General features: G+C 30.0%; 7 non-coding genes across 7 annotated transcripts; all 7 read right to left on the bottom strand.

The window, feature by feature from the left end:
• Window positions 1-1,301: 1,301 nt before the first annotated feature.
• On the bottom strand, window positions 1,302-1,373 carry J4E84_011136. The gene has a single exon. It is a non-coding gene; the product is annotated as a tRNA-Arg (tRNA).
• A 4-nt stretch (window positions 1,374-1,377) lies between these two features.
• J4E84_011135 lies at window positions 1,378-1,449 on the bottom strand. Its single transcript has one exon. It is a non-coding gene; the product is annotated as a tRNA-Ile (tRNA).
• Window positions 1,450-2,377: 928 nt separating this feature from the next.
• J4E84_011134 lies at window positions 2,378-2,449 on the bottom strand. The gene has a single exon. It is a non-coding gene; the product is annotated as a tRNA-Asp (tRNA).
• A 654-nt stretch (window positions 2,450-3,103) lies between these two features.
• On the bottom strand, window positions 3,104-3,175 carry J4E84_011133. Its single transcript has one exon. It is a non-coding gene; the product is annotated as a tRNA-Lys (tRNA).
• Window positions 3,176-3,207: 32 nt separating this feature from the next.
• Window positions 3,208-3,280, bottom strand: J4E84_011132. The gene has a single exon. It is a non-coding gene; the product is annotated as a tRNA-Val (tRNA).
• Window positions 3,281-9,591: 6,311 nt separating this feature from the next.
• Window positions 9,592-9,662, bottom strand: J4E84_011131. Its single transcript has one exon. It is a non-coding gene; the product is annotated as a tRNA-Arg (tRNA).
• Window positions 9,663-9,727: 65 nt separating this feature from the next.
• On the bottom strand, window positions 9,728-9,798 carry J4E84_011130. Its single transcript has one exon. It is a non-coding gene; the product is annotated as a tRNA-Arg (tRNA).
• Between the last annotated feature and the right edge of the window lie 14,022 nt (window positions 9,799-23,820).

Genomic DNA, 23,820 nt, shown 5'->3' with positions numbered 1-23,820 from the left:
ATCTTTTTTACTATATAACCACGAATCACTACTTGCTTGCATCTAACTAGAACTTGCTGACCCATTATACAAAAGGTACGCTCTCATATGTTTATTAAACTTACCTTGAGCTGCTTATAAGACTACTATTTACATACTTCCTTCACAGTACTATTCTCTATCGCTTGTATATTATATTAAGGCTTAGAGGAAGGTTCCCCTATATTCAAACAGATATATCCATTTTACTTTAAGCCTATATCTATTTTCATTCACACTACTAATAGAATCTCGTTTGATTTATTTTCCTGAAGCTAATAAGATACTTCAATTCACTTCGTTTTTTTTTATAGAAATTCTTCTACCCTTTTCCCTAATAAACGATAACTAAGCCATCATTTTTACGGTACTAATGGTTTAATATACAGCCTTTAATTATTCTATAATAGTCTCTTTATATACTAGCCATAAAGTTAATCCTTATAATCTATAATCTAAATATATAAGGTAATAACATTATGAAATAATACATTACATATCCAATACATTACTATATATTTTTATATAAAAGTGATTTAAAATCCCATTTCAGGTTATTATGATTCGAACATAACAATTCCTCAACCCAAATGAGGCGCCTAACCAACCTGGCTCTAACCTGTTTATACAATGTACTATTTAACTATAGATACTATCTTTATATTGTATAACAGATAATCTATTTATAAAAATACAAGATAATATCTTTATATTGTGGGATAGATAATCTATTTATAAAAATAAAAAAGAGAATCTATAAAGATATAACAGAGAATATCCGATTCGAACGGATGTGATCTTTCAATCAAATAAGTTTCAAGCTTATCACTTTAAACCACTCAGTCAATTCTCTTTTTTAGGCCCCCCCCTGAAAGAGGGGGGGTCCAAACCGTTTGTATTTGTTCTGTTTGTTTCTTTTTTTTTTTAACAGAAAAAAAAGAAACTATAAAAAAAAAGATATAATATATTGTTCATATTTCCCAGTTATTTCTTTTTTTTGCATATATCCTATGTAAAAAAAATTACAGCCCCTCTTTCTTCTTACTTTTTTTGTAGGATATATCCTATATACATCAAAAAGTTAAAAGAAACTGGAGGGCTAATTTTTTTTTTTCTCAATGGTTTATTGCTTTAGTTTCTTTTTTTATAAAAAAAAATAAACAAACAGTTAAGCAAAAGAAAAAAAAAATAACCGCCAGCTTGCGGGGGGGGGTAGTATAGGTGTGCACAATTCGCCTCCGGGGATTTTAATAAATGAAATAGCTTATAAATACTTAAAGTGCAGGTGCGCACAAGACTCGAACTTGTAAGAACATGTCCGTAGCATGTGGTTATACCAATTTAACTAACGCACCTTTTTGATTCCTCAACGAATTGAACGTCGATCACATCCTTATCAAGAATGCGCTTTACCTATTAAGCTAAGGAACCTTTATAACACATATAGTATATGAAAATTTAAAACAATGGAAAGATTACTTAAAAGTATTAAATAAAAGTATATAAGCTTATAAATTTTTTCATTATATTATAACAAGAGCATCCAGACTTGAACTGGAAATTTGAAGTTTGAAGCTTCCTATTTTACCAATTAAACTATACTCTTTTTTAAAATTATTAATAACACCTTATATAAAATTGAACTATCATTTTATATAAAATGATGTTTAAAATTAAACGATACTAATGTTAATAACCCGATTTTTGAAATTAACTAGACTATTTATTAATCCTTTAAAAGATTTGTTATTGTTTTCAATATAATTACCTAATGAAGACTTAACAAATATAAATATATTACATAAATACTACATTCAAAATAATGAAATTATTGTAATTATGTATAACGTATACTATCTGTCTAGATGTGTAAAAATTCTATCCTTTTAGCTGCGTAAAAACTTTATCCTTTTAGCTGCGTGAAAATTTTATCCGTTTAGATGTGTAAAAACTTTATCCGTTTAGATGTGTAAAACTTTATCCCTTCAGATGTGTATAAATATTATATCTATATTCGGAAAAGAGTGGATTTGAACCACCAGGTGTTAAACACAATATTTAGCAAATATCTCGCCTTACCTATAGCAACTTTTCCTTTTGCGGTGTGAATTGTATAAAATTTATAAAAAATTTTACTAGAATTGGAGTTAACTATGAAAGTTAAACCTATAACGGATGTTAACTATATAACTTAAAAGTTAAGTGTAGTATGGATGTTAACTATAAAACTGAAAAGTTAAGTGTAGAATGGCTTTTTATAAAGAATTTAACTTAGTAGATTGTAAAAGTTAAATAGAGAGTGGAAGAGTATGAAATTAAAAAATAAAAATAGAATTATAAAGTTCATTATAATAGAGTACGAGTCAGACCGGGCTTGAACCGATATCTACTTTCGTGACAAGAAAGTCCTCTACCATTAAGTTACTGACCCTATACGGCCAACCGAAGTCGAATCGGTACACATCGTTTGGAAGACGATTGGACTAACCATTATCCTATAGCCGTTTTTTTTTTGTTTTAATAAAATCCCCGGAGGCGAATTCTTTCTATTTATTACTATTGTTTAATGCATATTCCTATATAAAATGCTCTAACTTTTTAATCTTTTTTCCTCTTATTTTTTTTTCGACGCAATTTCGTGGAAATTGCTAGAAAAAAATTACGCAGCTTAAAAAAAAAATAAACAAACAGATGAAAACTCGTGAGATAAACCTGTATCTTTGTTTAGTTTCTTTTTTTTTTCATTTGAAAAAAAAAAAATAAACAAACAGAAACAATAGCAATAGGAACAATAGCAATAAACCTAAACCTAAGGATATTATATGCCTTATATTGAAATTTGGTTGGTAGTTAATCAACCTTACTTTTGAATTGTTTATTATATTTAATCTTACCCTGTAGTTAGTAAAGATTTGCAGCCTATAACCTCACAATGTTAACAGTATTAGGCATTAATACTTCATCTAACTATTTATTGCTTATATAGATTAACTTTCTCTAATTAGAAATACGATATTGCTTAATTAGATGGTATTACTTAAATAAATGAATGGTCTACCATTAACCTATAGCCGTGTATGTTTTTTAAGATCTAAGGGACTTGAACCCTTATGAGAATGATTAAAAGTCATACGCTTTACCATTAAGCTAAGATCTCTATAAATATATTTACTTACCATATATAAGTAATAAGAAATAAGTGATTCGAACACTTAACCTGCCGCGTGTAAAACGGATGCTCTACCAATTGAGCTAATTCCTTTTTTGTTTAAAAAGTTTCTTTTTTTTTAAGAAACAAAAAGGAAAGACGTACTATCATTATTATTTTTTTATTATTTTGCATTCGTTTGTGGCTTTAGAGTTATAACTATTGCCCCAACCATCGCTAGTAATAATATAATGGATGTAATTATTAATCATATTGAATAATTACCATACAGTATATTTCCTATACTTGTTATATGAGAAGTTTCTGCTAAATATCCATCTCATGACACAGATGTAACATTCGTTAAATTTTTTTTAATGCTAAAATGATAAAGTAAATTATTAGTCATAACCATATATGGTAAAACATTATTTACAAAATAATTAAAGAAACTACCTACTAATATAGCTAAAGGTATACTATTAATACTATCTATTAATAGTTCAGATATTCTAACATTTATTAACATTAATATAAATAAAAATAAGATAGATACTGCCCCAACATATACTAATAAGTATGATAATCCTATAAAGTTTAATCCTGTTAGAATTAAATAAGCAGATATACATAAAAATAAACCTATTAAAAATAAAACAGATACTATCACAAGTAAAAAAAAAAGCCTCCTCTATAATATTCTCTTTAACTGCTAAGCCGCGAAGCATCCCTCTTATATCACCCACACACACAAAACACATAGTTTAATCTGTTGTACCTGAATCGGTATCTTGTGAAGGTGTGTTATTTCTTCCACTGTTCATGGATACTTGTATCTCACGTAGTTTATTTAATCCCTTTTCTGTTAAATGGTGTTTTTTTTGCACCATTTCTACAGCCTGCATAAAATATAAATAATCTAAATATTTATAACCTACTATGGGATGTTGTAAGTGTAATAGAGGTAAGAATTTATCTTTTAAATCCGAAAAATTCGTAACTATGAAATCTACCGCTTTTCTATCTACAGCTATATAACCATATCCTAAGTATTTTACGAAATATTCAAATAACTCTTTATCTCTTATGTGTTGACTTAGTACAAATCTTAACTGTACTTGATATCCTATTTTTACAGATGTAGATTTATGTATACTGATGATAAAACAACCTTCCGCTGATACAAACCCTGCTAATCAACAAGGATCTATGATTAAATCTGGAGATAGAGTTGAATCAGATATTCCTAGTTCATTTGCTGGAACAAGATCAGGAAAGGCAGCTTTTAATTCACTAGTAAGACCTTTATTCATTAAAGCTTTTAGAGAAACTAACTTTAGTAAACCTTCCTTTGTTAAGTGTTCTTTGTTTTTTATCAAGAAAATCGCTTTTTTAAAACATAGGAAGTCTTTACTTTTCTTGGTTATTAAAGGATACTTATCAAAATGTTCTATTAAAATCAATAATTCTTTTTTAGATTCCACGCGGAATTGTACTCCTTGTTTTCCTTGTGTATATATTTTTCCTATCCCTAGAGTAGATTGGATACTTCTTAATATATCTTCGTCTTTCTTATGTAATCCTATTGAAAATACATAGAGTACTCTTCCTTTTTTAGTAAGCATGTCTATATCTCTAACACTTAATGAGAATGAACCTTCCCCATCAGCAAACCCTGTTATAAATCAAGGATTTAACTCTAAAGGAGTATGTAGGCTACTTAAAGATTTCGTATGATATGACCTTATTAAGAGACCATTTAATTGGTGAGGTTGGGATACATGGGATTGTAACAGAGTATTGTTATGGTTAGAGGAGGAGGATACACCATCTGAGTCTAAATCAAAATAAAACTTAAGTAAATTTAGATTAAGATTCTTTATATCCACATATCTTCTTTTTTTATATGTAGACTATACCTTAAGTAGTAATATTATTTACTCTAATACTACTACTAACCACCGTCTAATCGTTGCTCTTTTACAGTAATTATGTTACTGATTTAGATCCGCGATTGCCTATTTCTCCTTTAGTTTGTTTCTTTTTTTTTAAAAAAAAGAAACTAATATAATAGAAAGGATCATCTTATGACTTATTACCATACATGAGTGATTAGTTCATCCACTAATAGTTTTTCAACTATTGCTTGGTATCATAAAGCTTTAAGGGGTCCCCGGAATTTGATGGTTTGATCCCAAAGAATGTGTTTTCAGGATTTTTACTAATAATAACTAATATACCTAATAAGATAGCAATAATGTACAATAAATCTAAATTAACTACACTATAACCACTAAATGTCATTTCATTAACTATATATAACATTTAAAATTATTCTTTACCCTTTTCATAACTATTATATAGCTATTATATAAGTAAAAATAAATCTAGTCTATCTTACTATTATAATAGCCATTAACAAATAATCATTTAAACATGAGGTATAAACTGCCCTCTATAATTATTTGTACCATAGTTTGAAATAAATTTAGCCTCGGCGTCTTCTCAGCGCAGCAGCCTCAGTTTTCTTCTTACTTTTTTTTTACTATATTTATATATGTAAAAAAAAAAGTTAAATAACACGCTGAGGAACTTTTTTTTTTTGGGGGGGGGGTTATATATGATTTTTCTTTTTTTTTTCGACGCAATTTATTTAAATAAATTGCTAGAAAAAAAAAGAAAAAAGTAAGCAACGTTTCGAAAACTGAGGCTGCGTATTACTTTTTTTTTTACATATATTATAATATATGTAAAAAAAAAAAGTTGGTAAATAAATAATTAAATGTGTTAAGTAATTAAACTCAAAAATCCAAAGGCTCTTTTAATTCACTTACATTGCAAAAATAGTGGACATAACCTGTTTTTAAATAATGCAACCCTTTAAAATCGAACATTTATTATAATAGTAAAAGTATTCCACTCTACCATGGGTCTATAAAAACTATTATACATATGTAATATATGTATAGTTAACTAACTATATTCGAATTATATTTATAATACAAAATAAACATTTCATTCTGTTTGTTTCTTTCATAGGAGACAAGAGATTCGAACTCTTAAAAGCGTAATACTATTGAGTTTACAGCTCAACCCTTCTTACCAATAAAGGAACTCTCCTTTCGGTTTGGACCCCCTCTCTCTTCTGCTTTTTTATTTATATAAATAAAAAAAAAGCTGGAGAGGGGGGGGGGCCTAAAAATATAACGACATAAAAAAAAGTAATACGCAGCCCCAGTCTTTTTTGCTTACTTTTTACTTTTTTTTATAGCAATTTATTTAAATAAATTGCGTCGAAAAAAAAAAAGAAAAATCAAATATATATCAAAAAAAAGTTCCTCAGCGTGTTATTTAACTTTTTTTTTACATATATAAATATAGTAAAAAAAAAAGTAAGAAGAAAACAAGACTGAGGCTGCTGCGCTGAGAAGACGCCGGGGCTAACCTTTAAAGTCTTAGTGTAGAGGTCTTATCCCTTTTAACTTGACGAGGTTTTTCGTGTACCTTTTATCCGAAGAACGACTTGAACGTTCACGACATAACGTCAACAAAGCTTAAATTTGTCCTGTCTACCAATTCCAGCACTCGGATTTTTAAGGGGTCCTGGGTCCAAGAGGACCTGCATATTTATCGGAACCCTGCCCACATGGAGCATATATTTTAGCTATATCCTATACACATGTCTGTTCCAAAACCCAAAAACTTCCATAGCTCAAGACATCGCTACCCTTTTAAGGTAACCTTAGAAGTGATTGGAACCAGCTGGCGCAAGTCAAGTATACCCAGGAATTCTGAACATATGTGACCTGCACGCCGGTCTTCCCGACCTTTTTTATTAATTAATTAATAAAAAAAACAAGAGTAAGCTGTCTCTCAAACTCAAAGTTTTATCTAGTTAGTTTGTTACTTATATGAGTGACCGCTTAACCCTAACTGTATAGGCACCATAAGACTTTACAAATGGCGGCTAAATATCATCGCACTAGTTGGAACTAGTGACCACCATTATCTGGAATCTCACCAGATAAGCGGATGGAGATATTCTTAGGTCTAATTTTTTTTTTAAAGATATCATACTATATAAAAAAAAAAGTAAGGAACATTTGCTAATTAGCAGTACAGACTCTCGAAAGAAGTCTGCACACCCTCAACCTTTACTATTCGAATAGATAGGTCCCCTATCCCTTACTTTTTTTTGAATATATATATTCAAAAAAAAGTTAGGGCTGACCTTTTGGGAAGACAACATCCCCTAACTTTTTTTTTGAATATATATATTCAAAAAAAAGTAAGGGCTCATCCCGGCAGGGATATTTTTTTTTTTCGACGTTATTTCATAGCTGTTTGGACCCCCTCTCTCCCCCGCAAATTTGCGGGGGAGAGGGCCTATAAAAAAACAAGAAGGGGGGGGGGATGGTCCCTTTAAGGGTCCAGATCTACCCTGCGGGGTTCCTTTAGTTTCTTTTTTAGTTTCTTTTTTTTCAATGAAAAAAAATAAACAAACAGAAAAAGAAACAAACAGGAACCTTAAGGGGTTCCCGTAAGGGAAAGGTCAGTCCCCTTTTGGGGACTAGATAATATAAACTTACTATGAGCCTGTTTATGGATTTGAACCATATAAATAACTAACAATTTATGCTATTTGCACAGATGTTTATGGATTTTAACCATATAAATCTATAATAATTTATGCTCCTTGCACAGACTTTTTTTTGGGTGTATCGTTAATATTAATTATTCCCGGGCTAGTTCCCCAACCCGAACCGTATTTCGACTTAACACCAATCAGAGTCACGCATACGAAGATATTTCTGCCAAAAGATCTAAACCTGTACATTTAGACTAGCAATCCGCAGCCACCAAACTTATTGCACATACTCCTTTCAGCGCCTGACGAGTGGTTAGTACCTATCTGAGATAAAATTCACCGTGATGTGATTACTCACGATTACTAGTAATTCCTTTTTCATGCAGTCGAATTTCAGACAACAATCCATACTTTATCCTGTTTTAGGGATTAGCTCCAATTCGCATTATTGCATCCCTTTGTAAAGGCATATGTGGCACGTCTATAGCCCACAATATTAAGGCCATGATGACTTGTCTTAGTCCCTATTATCACATCCAATTGTAAGCGGAGAGCTGCTTTATCTTAATAAATAAAACAAGGGTTTACGTTAATTTAATGGACCTAACCAAATCTCACGACATTAACTGAAGACAGCCATGCAACGCATGTGGTCTAAAAATTTAAAAAATATTTTAGGTCATTCAAATTGTGGTAAGGTTATTCGCGGATTATCGAATTAAATAACATACTTCACTACTGGTTTCAGAAACGGTCTAATGATTTCAGTTCCTGCGTTGCCACATTACTCTTGAGGTGGAGTGCTTCCACTTTCATTTATAGTTCCGCCTTAAAGCCAACCTATGGCACTCATCATTGTCTGCCCAGGTTACGGGGGTATCTAATCCTCTTCACTATCTGAGCCTTCGTCCCTCAACGTCAGTTATAGTACATTGCTCTTTTCCTCTTTATACTAGAGAAATAGCAAGTACATGTACATAGAGGTTTGCCTTCGCCGTTACCGGTCCTATTGGTATCAAAAAATTTCATCTTTCCTCCAACAATTCCGACATATTCCTCTCACATATCAAACTCAAGTGTACCAGGTACTTATGTAAGCCATTGCACACCGTCTAGGTACCCTATATACCTGTTAAAGATGAATAACACTCGTCTCCCTTGTCTTACCGCGACTGCTGGCACAAGATTTGGTCGAGACCTATGGATATAAAGTTTTCATAATAAGCTTTATCCAGAACTTTATAAGACCTAGTCAAGCAAGTTAATAACTTATTATATTAACTCTCATTCCTGCAAGTTGCTGGTTCAGCCGTTAGGCCATTGACCAAAATTCCTCACTGCTGTACTACACGCACTGGGGTTTTTTCAGACCCAGTGTGGTCAATAGACCTCTCAGTCTTGACTACGGACATAAGCTAAATATGCCATTACCATACTTACTACTTGTCCGATGGTTATTAATAATCAACTAAGAGCGAAATACTATTTCTTTTTAAACACATTTATTCTTACTATTATTAACCTTTATACCTAACCTTTTAGATATAATCGACCATTGGGTGATTAGATCTAGTATTAATACATAATAATAAATTGTTATTATAAGGGATTTATTTTGCCTTACTCTTAGGTAGCCATAATACCACTTACTCACCTGTACACCACTTCAATATACATAATTTATCTAAATTAAATATTGACGTTCGATTAGCATGTGTCAAGCATTTACATAGCGTTCACTCAGAGCCATCATCAAACTCAAATAAAAAAATGTAAAGTACTATTTATTACCTAACTAACTACTATTGTAAAGTAAAACCTATTCGTTCTAACGATCTTTCTTATCTAAGACTTGAACTTAGATTAAGATATTAGGAATATCTTGTTCTACCATTAAACTAATAAGAATTTTTTTTTAATAAGATAAATCTAGCTATCTTATTAAATGAATAGCTATTACTATAGAAATCGTTATTCTTATCTAAGACTCGAACTTAGATTCAGATATTAGAAGTATCTTGTTCTACCATTAAACTAATAAGAATCTTTCTTATTATCTCATAAAAGTATTATACTATGTAAATGTAAAATAGTTTATTTAAAACCCTGTATATTTTTACCCTGCCCGCAAGCTTGCGGTACTTTTTTTCTTTTGCTTACCTTTTTTCGTTTCTTTTTTTCAATAAAAAAAAATAAACAAACAGTTCCCAAAAGGGGACTGACCTTTCCCTCACGGGAACCCTTTAAGGTTCCCTGCTTGCAGAAGAGAGGGGGGGTATGAAAAAAAAAAAATAAACAAACAGAAAAAAAGAAACTATAGCAATAAACCATTGAGCTAAAGAAAATTAAGGAGAAATAAGCTGTAAATAATAAAAAGAGTTATCTATTTTCATAACGATTAACTTGGGTTTTATTTTGGAGTATACCTACAACATTACTATTAAATTTTATCTAATGCATAGGATTTTTTAACAGGTTATATATTTTCATAACGATTAACTTGGGTTTTGTTTTAGAGTATACCCACAACATTACTATTAAATTTTATCTAATGCATAGGATTTTTTAACAGGTTATATATTTTCATAACGATTAACTTGGGTTTTGTTTTAGAGTATACCCATAACATTACTATTAAGTTCTATATAATCCCATTGGTGGACTTCCTGAATATCACGCGCCACCATTTCAATTACAGGATAACTTACATGGAATGAGGTGATGGTTAGCACCGCTTTCAATGGTTTACAGGTTTGAGCAACCATGTTTGGTCTCAATAAGTCCTTAACTGGCCTAGTTAGGAAGTAAAGTTATTTATTTCATTTTATAGTTTCTTTTTTTTCAATGAAAAAAAATAAACAAACAGAAAAAGGTGGCTCTTTTACAGTAATAAGTTTTTAACCTAAACCTCTTGTAAAGGTAAAACCTTATTGCCTAGTTTTTGGTCTAAATAAGCCATTCACTAGCCTAGTTAGGAAGTAAAGTTATTTACTTTTTTTATAGTATATTTTCATTGAAAAAAAAGAAAAAAAGAAACAAAAAGAGTAAGGTGGCTCTTGTAAATGAATAAGTTTTTACTTGTAATTTTATTACAAGTAAATTGTAATAAAAATTCTCTTGAGAAAACAAAAAAAAGAAACAAAAAGAGTAAGGTGGCTCTTGTAAATGAATAAGTTTTTACTTGTAATTTTATTACAAGTAAATTGTAATAAAAATTCTATTGAGAAAACAAAAAAAAAAAATAAAGGGAAAAAGAAACCTTATAAACCGATAAACCGTTTAATTTTATTACTATAACTTAAAGTGTAGTAAAATGAACTTTTTTAGCAATATTTTTTATATGAATAAAATATATACCTACGCTTATCTTTTTAGATGTATGTGACCTCTTGTTCCCCTTCTATTAGGAGCTTATCAGCTAGGAACGTTATATTATCTAAAAAGAATGAATACAGTAATCTTACTATAAAAACATCAGGAATTAGCATGTGATTTGAAAGATGATTCTTATCTTCAAATGCTAAAGATATTGGTGTATTATATTTAATATATGCACTATTTGCAGGTTTAATTGGAACTGCTTTTTCTGTTTTAATAAGATTAGAGCTGTCAGGACCTGGTGTTCAGTATATTGCTGATAACCAATTATATAATAGTATTATTACTGCTCATGCTATAATAATGATTTTCTTTATGGTCAATAAATATTTTATATTAAAATTTGCAACCTATTACTTTTTTTAACAAGGTAAATAGTGATAATAACAGTTCACCTTTAAGTGAATCTAACAACAACAATGACGGTAACAATGTTGAGAATAATGAGGGCAACCAACCCGAAAATGGTAGTAATAGAAAACACAATTATGTTAAAGTATTAGTAGATGATCCTTTTAATAATAGGGATATTATACTTAAAGTAACTAAAAAACAAAAAGGTATCCTTTATGTTTTTTTAGTTGCTGATTTAATCTTCTTATCCGATGGTTTAATAAAATTTGCAAATTCTATGTTTGACGAGTATACTGTCTTGTCCGCTATTGCTTTAATTTCTTATGCTGATGCACTAAGTGAAAGAAAAGTGATTCTTAAAAACAATAATAATAAATCTGGTGTTTATCGTTGAATTAATCTAGTAAACGGAAAAAGCTATGTAGGTAGTAGTGTAAATTTAGGTTACAGACTTAAACAATACTACAGTGTTAGTTATCTAAATAGAAAGAAATCTGCTAGTAGTATTTCTAGGGCATTGGTTAAGTATGGTCATTCAAACTTTAAACTAGAAATCCTGGAATACTGCGAGGCAGATAGACTTATAATACTAGAAAGAGAACAGTACTACATAGATCTTTTAAAGCCAGAATATAATATTTTAAAAATAGCTGGATCACCTTTAGGTTATAAACACACTGAAGAGAGTTTAGCTAAAATGAGAAATAGAAAGTTGTCCAAAGAACATCTTGATATTGTTTTAACTCGTATTCTTTCAGATGATCACAAAGCTGCTGTAAAAAAAGCCAGGACAAATAGTATACATTCAGCAGATGCGAGAGCAAAAATGAGAAATTTTATTCATTCAGAGGAAACAAAAGCTAAGTTAAGTCAAAGATTAACTAATTATAATTTATCAAAAGGTCACAAAATCGAAATAACGAATATTGTAGAAAATACAAAAACTGTGTATGAGTCTATAAGAAAAGCAGCTATTTCGCTTAATACTAACCACAGCACAATTAGAAATTATATTAAAAGCGGAAAGCTGTATAAAGGCTTATATAAAATAAACTGTATTATATAAAGATTTTCTTATTTCCGATTTAGCAATTTTATACGTCTGTTGTTATTTTACTTTTTAGTCGTTATTGTTATTTTCCATTAAAAAGAATGGATGGAATTAAATATAAAAAAGGCATGGCCGGGTAAGGTAAAAATACCTTACTTTCTTATCACTATATGCTAGGACCTCTTTAGAGCTTTTAAAACTAGTACTGCAGACTTACGGAACCTATTGGTAAACGAAAAGCGGCAGAATACAGTAACATCTTAAAAGATTAGACAACTAGCAGGAAACCTTCTTTTAAAGGGCTCATTGGTGCAGTAAACCCTTTATGAAGTAGGTCCCCCCCCCCAGGGGGGGGGGGCCAAACAGGATCTTCAGAGACTACACGTGAATACCTTAATAAATATTAATTATTTAAAGGTAAAGATATAGTCCGCGCATTAATGAGAATTAGTGAAAAAGCGTATGCCAGCTTTAATTGGTGGATTCGGTAACTTTTTATTACCATTAGGACTAGGAGGACCTGATATGGGATTCCCCAGACTTAACAATATTAGTTACTTATTATTAATTCCTAGTATTGTTCTATTCTTATTTGCAGGAGGTATAGAAAATGGAGTAGGTACAGGGTGAACTCTTGAAGGAATTAGGGAGTTATTTTATGGTGACATAAAACAAAGTAAACTCTTCTCGATGCGTGAATATCTTCAAGTAAACTATGTTATATAGGATTACACGTAATACACTACTCATGTCTAATTTTTATAAAAATATTATTAAATAGTACGTATGTAAGAATGTGTATGTCATGGAGACAATGCGCCTGAATAGTAAATAGACGTTTATTTACTAGTCATCAGAGACTTAACGAAGAGCATCTTAATGACAATTCAAAAATGATTTCGCTAAAACAGGGCAAAAACCATCATGCACACATTAGAAATAAAATAGCTTTTCATATAAGTACAGTCATTAAGATGAAGGTATAGTCCGAACAGTAAAGAGATTTACTGCGTGTAACGATAGTTTTACAGGTTTATAGTTTTATTGTATTAATTTACAGTAAGAAAGTTAAATCCTTAAAATGAGGTTACCAACACAATTGTTATCCACCTTTATCAGGTATACAAAGTCATAGTGGTCCAAGTGTAGATTTAGCTATCTTTGGGTTACACCTTTCTGGTGTAAGTTCTTTACTAGGGGCTATGAACTTAAACCATGTATTTCTTACATATTTAAGATATTCAACAAGCTTTCAATTAACAGTTAATAAATGTTACTTTAGTAGCAATAAACCAAAATATATGTTTAAAAACAACTCTGAAAAAAATAATAATTATGGTGAGGATAACAATGGAAAAGACAATAACTCTAAAAAAAAGGATTCTCCTGAAAACAATGATAAACCTAAATTGGATAATCGTTGAAAAGAGATATTGGGTAGATCTGGTCCTAATAAACATGCACATGTAATAGCTGTGGAGCAAATTAATAGTGGTGGAATTGTGACTGCTGAAAAAATTAATGAAATTTTGGCTTACTGTAATATTAAAATTACAGAACAAGAATTAAAATCTTTAATTGATACTGCAAGTTTTACTTTAACTAATTTAGATCAAAAAAGTATAACTAAGGATGTTCTTAAAGATAAACTTGGTTTACCTAACAGTAAACAAAGAATACCTGGTATATATATCTTTACACATACTACTACAGGTAGAAAATATGTAGGTTCATCATCACAGCTGGCTTTTAGATTAAATGGCTATATTAATTTGTCTCATAGAAAGAGTGGTTTATTAATCCCTTTATTACATAAAGAAGGATTGAAAAATTTCTCTTTACAAGTTTTTCCTTTTTACCATAATTACAGTAAAGGGTCAGAAATTGCATTAGAACAATATTATTTGTTAGACTCTACTTTCACATTAAATACCATAAGAGTAGCAAACAACCCTAGCGGGTCAACCTCAAAGAGTTTATATATGTATAACAGAGATATGAGTATATTATATTTTTTTTCAACAAAACAAGTAGATTTCATTAGAAAATTAAATGTTCATCATACCACATTCTCTAAACATTTAAAAAACGGTACTTTTTATTTAGGTAAGTATCTTTTTTCAAGTGAACCGGTGTTAACTGCTAAAGTTAAAGATATGTCTGATTTAGATTTAGCTTTAATGCTGGAAAAGGACAGAGTTAAATACAATAAAAATAAATCTCTTACTAGTTTATCTAAACCTGTTAGATTAACATCTGTGGATAATTTAGAAAACACAATCGTGTTACCTAGTTTAGGTAAATGTGTGGAATATTTACATAACAAAGGTTTATCTGCTTCTCAAGTAACATTAGTTAAACACATTGATTTAGGTAAAGCATATAAAGGATATTTATGTGAATATGTGAAAGAAAATACGTTGTAATGGGGTTCATATAAAATTTTTAACTGTATGCTGAAATAGCTCAGTGTTTATAAGTACTTAATAGTAAAAATCTTGTAAGCTATGCTTAATCAGCAGGAAACAAAAGTAATTTTGATTATGATTAGGTTCCTTAGAGACTACACGTTAAAAACCGTATAGTAATACGCTTAAAATATAGTCCACAAATCGTTACTATTTTAACTATTTTTAGTCATGACAACTACATTTAACATGAGAAGTCCCGGAATAAGATTACACAAATTAATATTATTTGCTTGAGCAGTTGTTATAACAGCTGTTTTATTATTATTATCATTACCTGTCCTAGCCGGTAAACTAATTCTGCCGGCTCTAAATTTGGCCGTATTCTGGGAACCGTTATACGAAAGTATATCGCAATCAGCAGGTAATCTATTAAGTTTGAACTTTTTAGAGAACCTCAGAGGCTATACGCCAAAATATTTTTGCTGTAGTTTGGAACTTTTGACCTTTCCTTTATGCACAGCTGCTAGATGCATTCATACTGATAACAATAGTAAAAATTTAAATAAATCCCTTTTTAGTTCTTATTTAACTGGGCTTATTGAAGGTGATGGTACAATAATAACACCAAAAACGTCAAGAAGCCCTAAAGGTAAGTTAAATTACCCCGCTATACAAATAGTTTTTCATTTAAAAGATTTACCTTTAGCTCTACTTGTTCAAAAAGAGTTAGGTGTAGGTTCATTATCTAGAAAGAAAGGGGTAGATGCTTATATATTAACCATAAATAGCTATGAAGGTATATTATTCGTTATTTCATTAATAAATGGAAATATGAGAACACCTAAAATACATAGTCTTAATGCATTAATCGATTTTTTAAATAATACTAAAGGAACCAGTATTGAAAAACATCTTGTATCTAAAGAGTCTTTAGATTCCAATCCATGACTGTCAGGGTTTATAGAAGCAGACGCTTCTTTTCAAGTAAGAACTACTCTTTCAGGTAAATATCCATGCCTCCGGGCACATCGCTCCGCGATGAAATTAGAATGTAAACTGGAAATATCTCAAAGACGAGAAGATCACAAAGGATATGATAATTTGGATTTCTTAAGTCATATTGCTGAGTTTTTAGAAACAGAAGTAAAAAAAATAAGATCGGATAAACCAAAACCTGAGTATAGAGTTAGAACTACTAACCTTAAAGGTAATATGAATGCTAAAAATTATCTTTTACAATTTCCTCTATTTGGAACTAAACATTTAGATTCATTAGATTGAATGGAAGTAGTAGACATGTTTGATAGAAAGGAGCATAATACAGATGAAGGAAAGGAAAAAATAGTAAAGATCAAATCAGGTATGAACAATTTCAGAACAAATTTTACTTGAGATCATTTACAAAACTTCTACAACTTAAAAATATAAGATATGGTCCGATCAAGCACGAGAGTGTTTGCGTACCTACACTAAGTTTTAATAACTTTTTAAGCTTAAAGAACTACACTTTAAGCTATGGGATTTCATCCAGTAGGTCAACAAATTTAACGGGAATTATAATGGTTCTTATTAATTTTATAACATACTTGGTTGAAGATACTTATAATTCAGAAGCGTTATCCGTACTATGTTCTAATGTTCTTTTGGTTAAAAGACATTATAAAAAGGGATCGGCATCGCAAAAAACGGAATCTGATTCTATATTATATTATTTAGCGGGATTAATTGAGGGTGATGGTCATTTTAATACACCTAAGAAACTTACAACACCTTCTGGTACAGCCAGAGTTGCTGCTATAGAAGTAGTTTTTAATAAGAAGGATAGACCTTCCGCAGAATTCTTACAATCTCTATTTGGTGGAAGACTATACGAGCACCCCACTAAAAATATTACAAGATGATCAATTCAAGATAAAAAATCTGTTACTAAAATAATAAATTCAATTAATGGAAAACTTAGAACACCAAAGATGAATTCTTTATATCAAATGATAGATTTTTTGAATGCTAAAGGAGATAATATTATAAAACTTCCTATAGATTCTAGCCCTTTATGCAGTAATGCTTGGTTGGCTGGTTTTATAGATGCGGATGGACATTTTGCTATAAAGGGATTTACCTTAAATCCTAATACATACTTAGCCATCCAATTTTATGTAGGTCAACGTAATACAGATAAAAGTGGAGAGAGCTTAGAAAAAGTAATGTTAAACATCGCAAATTTTTTAAAAGCAAAATTAAATAATAGAGTGTTTTCTGGAAAATTTCATCAGTTTGTTATTAATACTTCTAACCGTGATAGCAATAAGATTTTAATTGACTATATTAATTCTTATTTTTTATTAAGTTCAAAATATTTAGATTTTAAAGATTGGGAAACTGTATATAATTTATATACAAATAAATTACACAAAGATCCAATACAATTTGAAAAAATACGAAGTATTAAAGCAAACATGAATAATAACAGAACTCATTTCTCTTGAGCTCATCTTGAATGAATCTTATCTCGCTAAATACATAATATTAAGAGTATGAATGCATCATTTAGTATTTGATAAAATACTCAAACTCTTTTCAACCAGTATAGTATTATTAATAAGTGTCGCCAGTTTCCCGCATTATAAAGGGAATAACAATGATATTGACTGACCGTAACTTTAACACATCATTTTTCGAAGTAGCAGGTGGTGGTGACCCTATATTATACCAACATCTTTTCTCAACACTAGTATTGAAAGATCATTTGATATTATCAACATTCTTTATATTTCCTAGTTCTAACAAATCAATCTTCAAAAGACATATGTCTAATTATAATTTAAACAATACGTTTGATTTTTCTGCTTTTTATAAAAAATACAATACTCATTTACCAAATAATAAAATTCCTTCAGAAAACTTTTTAACTTGATTAGTAGGTTTCACTGAAGGAGAGGGTTCTTTTATAGTAAACAACAGAGGGGATTTGGCATTTGTTATTACACAAGCTACAACGGATAAACAAGTTTTAGAATTTATACAAGAAATTCTTGGATTTGGTAAAGTTATACCTCAATCGGCTATAGCTAGTAGATATGTAACACAAAATAAGAAAGAAATAGACATTATTGTTAGTTTATTTAATGGTAACCTTTTTTTACCAAAAAGACAAGAAACATTTGATCTTTTCATTAAAGGGTTTAATAAATGAGTTACTAAAGGTAGAATACTATTAGAACCTGTAATAATGAATAATAGACCCATTCTACCTACTTTAAACGATGCATGGTTTGCAGGATTTACTGACGGAGAAGGTTGTTTTACTTGTTCAATTGGTGAAAAAAAAGGATTTAGTTTTAACTTTAATATTTCTCAAAAGTGAGAAATAAATCTAATAGCATTAGAGCATTTCAGTGTATTATTTAAGAATGGGATTGTTTCTAAACATTCAGAAGAGAATACTTATGAATTTAGATTAGGTGGAGTGAACAATTGCAAAAATGTCTTCCCTTATTTTGACAAATATGCATTATATACTAAAAAGTCTTTATCCTATAAATTATGAAAAGATATTCATAACAATCTTGTTAATAAAGATCATTTAGATGAGTCAAAAAGACAAGAAATGATTGAAAGAGCTAAGATGATAAATAAATCAAATAATATAAATTCAAAATACTAGGGAAAAAAAGTCCAGGTTTAACGTGCAAGTTATGAAACTATAAAGACAGATGTAAAAAGATATAAGATCTGAAATAGTGAATATTCCATTTTTTTTATGTAATATACCTTGGACTTAGTTAATATATATATATGTATTACTTGCAACTCTTAAGTTTAAAGGTTATATTCTTTTATATAAAACTTTAAATGTATTTTATAAATACAAGGAAAAGTAATAAAAATATTAGCGATGCTAGTGCAATTACGGTCAACAAGGTCCTCACTTAAAGACCGTCGGCCATTTAAGAGGTCGCTACAGACTGGTTCACTGGTAGGTGTCTGAGATGATGCTTAATGTACAGTCGGTTTCTTCTATCATGGATGTATGATACACAAGCCCGGAGTCTAGACTACCGGTACCTGGATTTAATAAGAGGCTTTTTTTTAAAAGATAAGTTAAATTTGAAGAAATGGATTCTTCGGACACCCTGAGGTTACGAATGTAGGCCTCTTAACGTTGCTGTATGCTGGGACCCCTTCGTTATATAGTTCTAAATACTCCTCCTTAAATGGCACAGTAAAAAAGTTAGAACAATGAAGGAAATCAGCCGGTAACATTTTATATATAAAAAATGGAACCTCAGAGGCTTTACGCGACGGAGTTGTAGTAAATTTAGAAAATGTTAAACGTGTATCAGATCACGTTCCTAAACATTTGAAGCCTCTAAATAATGAACAATTAGGTTATTATCTAGCAGGATTAATTGACGGGGATGGTCATTTTAGTAAAGCTCAACAATTAGTTATAACTTTTAGTTCTCCAGATGCATTTCTAGCCTATTACTTGAAAGAAAGATTAGGTTACGGTAATGTAAGAAAAGTAAAGGACAAAAACGCATACCTTTTAATTGTATCTAATGAAAAGGGTATGTTAAATATAATTAACTTGATAAATGGTAAATTAAGAACAGAACACAGATTTAACCAAGTAGTTAATAATGTATTAACTCATACTAAGTATGCAGATCAAAATATTCATTTTACAAGAGATTCAAGTAAAAATTTTGATAACCACTGATTAGCAGGTTTTTCTGATGCGGATGCTAGCGGAGCTGGCCTTCAGGCCGGCTGCGCCAGCCCACAGGCTAGTTTTCAAATAAAAATTATTAGACGTAGTAACAGAAATAAACCGGAAATAAGATTAAATTTTCAAATAGATCAAAAAAGTGATTTATTGTTAAATATAATAAAAGAATACTTAGGTGGAAACATTGGATATAGGAAGTCTCAAAATACCTATTATTATGGTTCTACTAGTTTCGGTTCTGCTAAAAGGGTTATAGAATATTTTGATCGATATCACTTACAATCTAGAAAGCATATAAGCTATTTAAGATGAAGAAAAGTATATAGATTAATACAAGACAAAAAACACTTAACAGATAAAGGGCTATCCAAAATACTAATAATTAAATCTTTAATAAATCGTCATGAAGAAAATACTACAACTTAAGATAAAGTCCTAACAAGAATCTAAAAGTTTTTGAGTATTAATGAGAAAAGACTGTTATAATACACAGCTATTCCTTTAATCAAAATATTGTTACATTTTAATTATTCCTGGGTTTGGTATAGTTAGTACTACAATTTCAGCTAACTCTAACAAGAGCGTTTTCGGATACCTTGGTATGGTTTACGCCATGTGTTCTATTGGTATCTTAGGATTTGTAGTTTGATCTCACCACATGTATACTGTTGGTCTGGACGTGGATAAACTTGTGTTCACGGTAAAAATCTTGCTATATGCTGGAAACTCTTTATTAAGTAGTCCACTCGTTTTTATAGCGTTAGGCACAATCTACTTATATTTTACAAGACAATCAGCAGGAAACTTTTTTTGTTTTAGTACAATGGCTAAGGCCGCTACTAAAAATACTTATAATAAATGATTTGAATTACCTAAAATATCTGAGCATGTCCCTATTCATAATAGTAATCTTAATGATGAAGAGCTTGGTTATTTTTTAGCGGGGCTAATAGAAGGTGATGGCTGATTCGGTAAGAAAGAACTACATATAGTATTTTCCGAAAATGATACATCTTTGGCTTACCTTATTAAAAAACGTATAGGTCATGGTAATATATATAAAATTAAAGATAAAAAAGCTGTGAGATATATTTGTAAAAATAAAAAAGGCTTATATATTATTTTATCTTTAATTAATGGGAAATTTGTAAGTAATTATAAATATGAACAATTAATTAAACATAATTATAGTGAAGATTTTAATATTAATATTTTACCTCCCTTAATGTCTTTATCTTTAGATAATTATTGATTGGCGGGTTTTACTCAAGCTGATGGATGTTTCCATATAAGTGTTGTAAAAAGTAAAACACACAAAGCTGGACATAGTATAAGATTAGAATTTTCTTTAAAGCAAAATGATGTATTACCTTTAAGATTATTATATAATGAATTAGAAATGGGTAATCTTTCTCAATATCATACAGGTGTATGATGTTATAAAAGTACAGGATATAAAACTGCAGCTCATTTAATGAATTACTTTGATAAGTATAATATTTTTGCTGGTAAATATGTAGATTATATTAAATTTAGAAAAGTTTATATTATGATAACAGAGGGTAAACATTTAGAAGAGAAAGGTATCAAAAAAATTAAAAGTATTTCATCAAAAGGATCCTCAGAGACAAGCACGCAAGAAATTTAACATATTATGTTAAATTAAGATACTGTCCAAATTACTAAGCTCGACAAGAGCTTATTTCACAGCAGCAACTTTAATTATTGCAGTTCCTACTGGTATTAAAATATTCTCTTGATTAGCAACTTGTTATGGTGGTTCTTTACATTTCATACCATCATTACTTTTTGCATTAGGTTTTGTATTTATGTTTACTCTTGGAGGGTTATATCACAACCTGATAGCTCTCCCTCTATATTTAGATTTCACTACTATATGCTGGGAACTTCTGACAATTACGCTACTAGAGTTTTATTTAATCTCAGTTAAAAAGCATAATTTTGAACAATCAGCAGGGACCCAACGGATATTTTACAATAATATTCACATAGAACCGGTTAACTCGGGGCGGTTTCGCCACTATAATATGTTGGGTTCCTCAGAGACTACACGTAGTGCTCGGAGTTCATTCCGAGAAAATATAGTCCAAGTAAAAAAATGTTCATTAATCTTTAATTCTCTAATCTCTGTTACCACACAACCCTCGTTAGTGTACAAAACCATAACTCGATCTTACTCTTCTTTGAGTAATAAGCAGAATAACAAGGTAGGTAACCAAGATAATACTCTAAATTTAGAGGCTGTAAAAGTTTATAATAACCTAAAGGAAGATAGGGTTAATATACTAAAAGAACAAAGAGATAAATCCGGTGTTTACTGTTTAATAAACAAAATAAATGGGCACTCCTACGTTGGAAGTTCTATTAAATTAGACTCCAGAATGAGGAATTACCTTAATAAGGCTTTTTTAAAAAGTAAACAAAATGCTAATATGCCTATTAGCAGATCTTTACTTAAGTACGATTATTCAAATTTTTCTCTCTTAATTTTAGAATATGTTGAAGCCGAATTTTTAACTTCTAGAGAAACTTTTTATATCACAAATATTATACCTTATTACAATGTTTTAAAGCAAGGTTTTTCTTCTTTAGGTTATATACATACTGAAGAAACCAAAAAGTTACTATCTGAGTTAGCTAAAAATAGAATACATAGTGATGGTACTAAAGGCTTAATAGCAAGGGCTGTAACAGGTGAAAATAATCCTTTTTATAATAAAAGTCATTCTATTGAAAGTAAGATAAGGATTATGGAAGCTAAATCAGCTTATTCTGTTTATGTTTACAACTCATTTAAAGAGTTATTAGTTATTTTTCCTTCAGTTACAACTCTAGCTAAGTTAATTAAATCAAATCATTCAACATTGGTTGATAGTATAAAAGAACAAAAATTATTTAGAGGAGAATGATACCTACTAAATATACCTTATAATATCTCAGATACACCTTTAATTTCTCATTGGCACTCAAAAGAATCTGAACAGTTAGTAGAAGAAATTAATAAGAGTAGTCATATTAAAAAAGCAGTATTTGTATATGATATAAATAAAAATTTTATTGGAAAATATGAGGGTGTAATGGATGCTCAAAGAGCCTTAAACGTATCACACAGTACTATTAAAAATTACGCTAAAGTAGGTGGTACTTATAAAGAGTATATATTTAGTTATGAAAGATTAGTAGATTAATGAATATTTTTTTTTCGTGTCAGGAGTAGTGTTAGCGAACGCGTCACTTGATATTGCCTTCCACGATACTTGAGGTTTTAACGTAAGTATGCTAATACCTAGTTTATTTGTTATGGTCAAGACAGGGTTTGAGGGTATACCGTCAAATTCTAGTCTTAGTTGTAATAATAATTGCAGTTATAATGATTTATCTGATAACAATAACTATAAAGAATATATAAAAATGTTTTGAGTAGGGCTAATGGACGGAGATGGAAGTATTCAAGTAAACCATTGACGTAAACAATCTCTACAATACAGACTAGTTATTAAACTATCTAACCTTAAATCTAATTATAATATGTTGGTAGAGGTTGCTAAAGTAGTAGGTGGAACTGTTAGGATTACCGGAAAACAGGGTGATGTTATCTGAGTTGTAAATAAAAAGGAAGAAATTATGGAAGTAATCAAAATTTTTGATATTTATCCTCCTTTAACTTCAAAAAAAATCTGTCAACTTGCATTCTTAAAAACATGTTTAACTGAAACTTCGGTAGAAAAATACTTATACACAAGAGATACTAAATTTAAAGAGCAATCTGCTATTATAAACGCTAATTTTAATGTACCTACTTATTTTAAAGCTTGATTATCTGGTTTTATAGAAGCGGAAGGTTGTTTTTCTATTCGTAAAACGAAAGCACATTCTTTCTCAATAGGACAAAATGACGACGTTTATTTAATAGACGCTATAAAACAGTATTTTGAAATATCAAATAAACTTCGTAACCCTTACGGTAACTTCTATTTTATAGAGGTATACAAGAAAGAGGTATTAGCGAAAATAGTGGCACATTGTACTAACTATCCTTTGTTGGGAGAAAAGTTAGAGTCTTTAAAAAAATTTAGAGCTTACTGTGTTCTTTAGTAGGTGTCGTGTGGTCTTGTCACC

This window comes from Alternaria hordeiaustralica, assembly GCF_023758085.1.
Source record: "Alternaria hordeiaustralica strain BMP 2776 chromosome Unknown scaffold_69, whole genome shotgun sequence".
NCBI classification, from domain to species: Eukaryota; Fungi; Ascomycota; class Dothideomycetes; order Pleosporales; family Pleosporaceae; genus Alternaria; species Alternaria hordeiaustralica.
The sequence above is the reverse complement of the archived record's forward strand: the minus strand, read 5'-3'. Positions and strand labels throughout refer to the sequence as shown.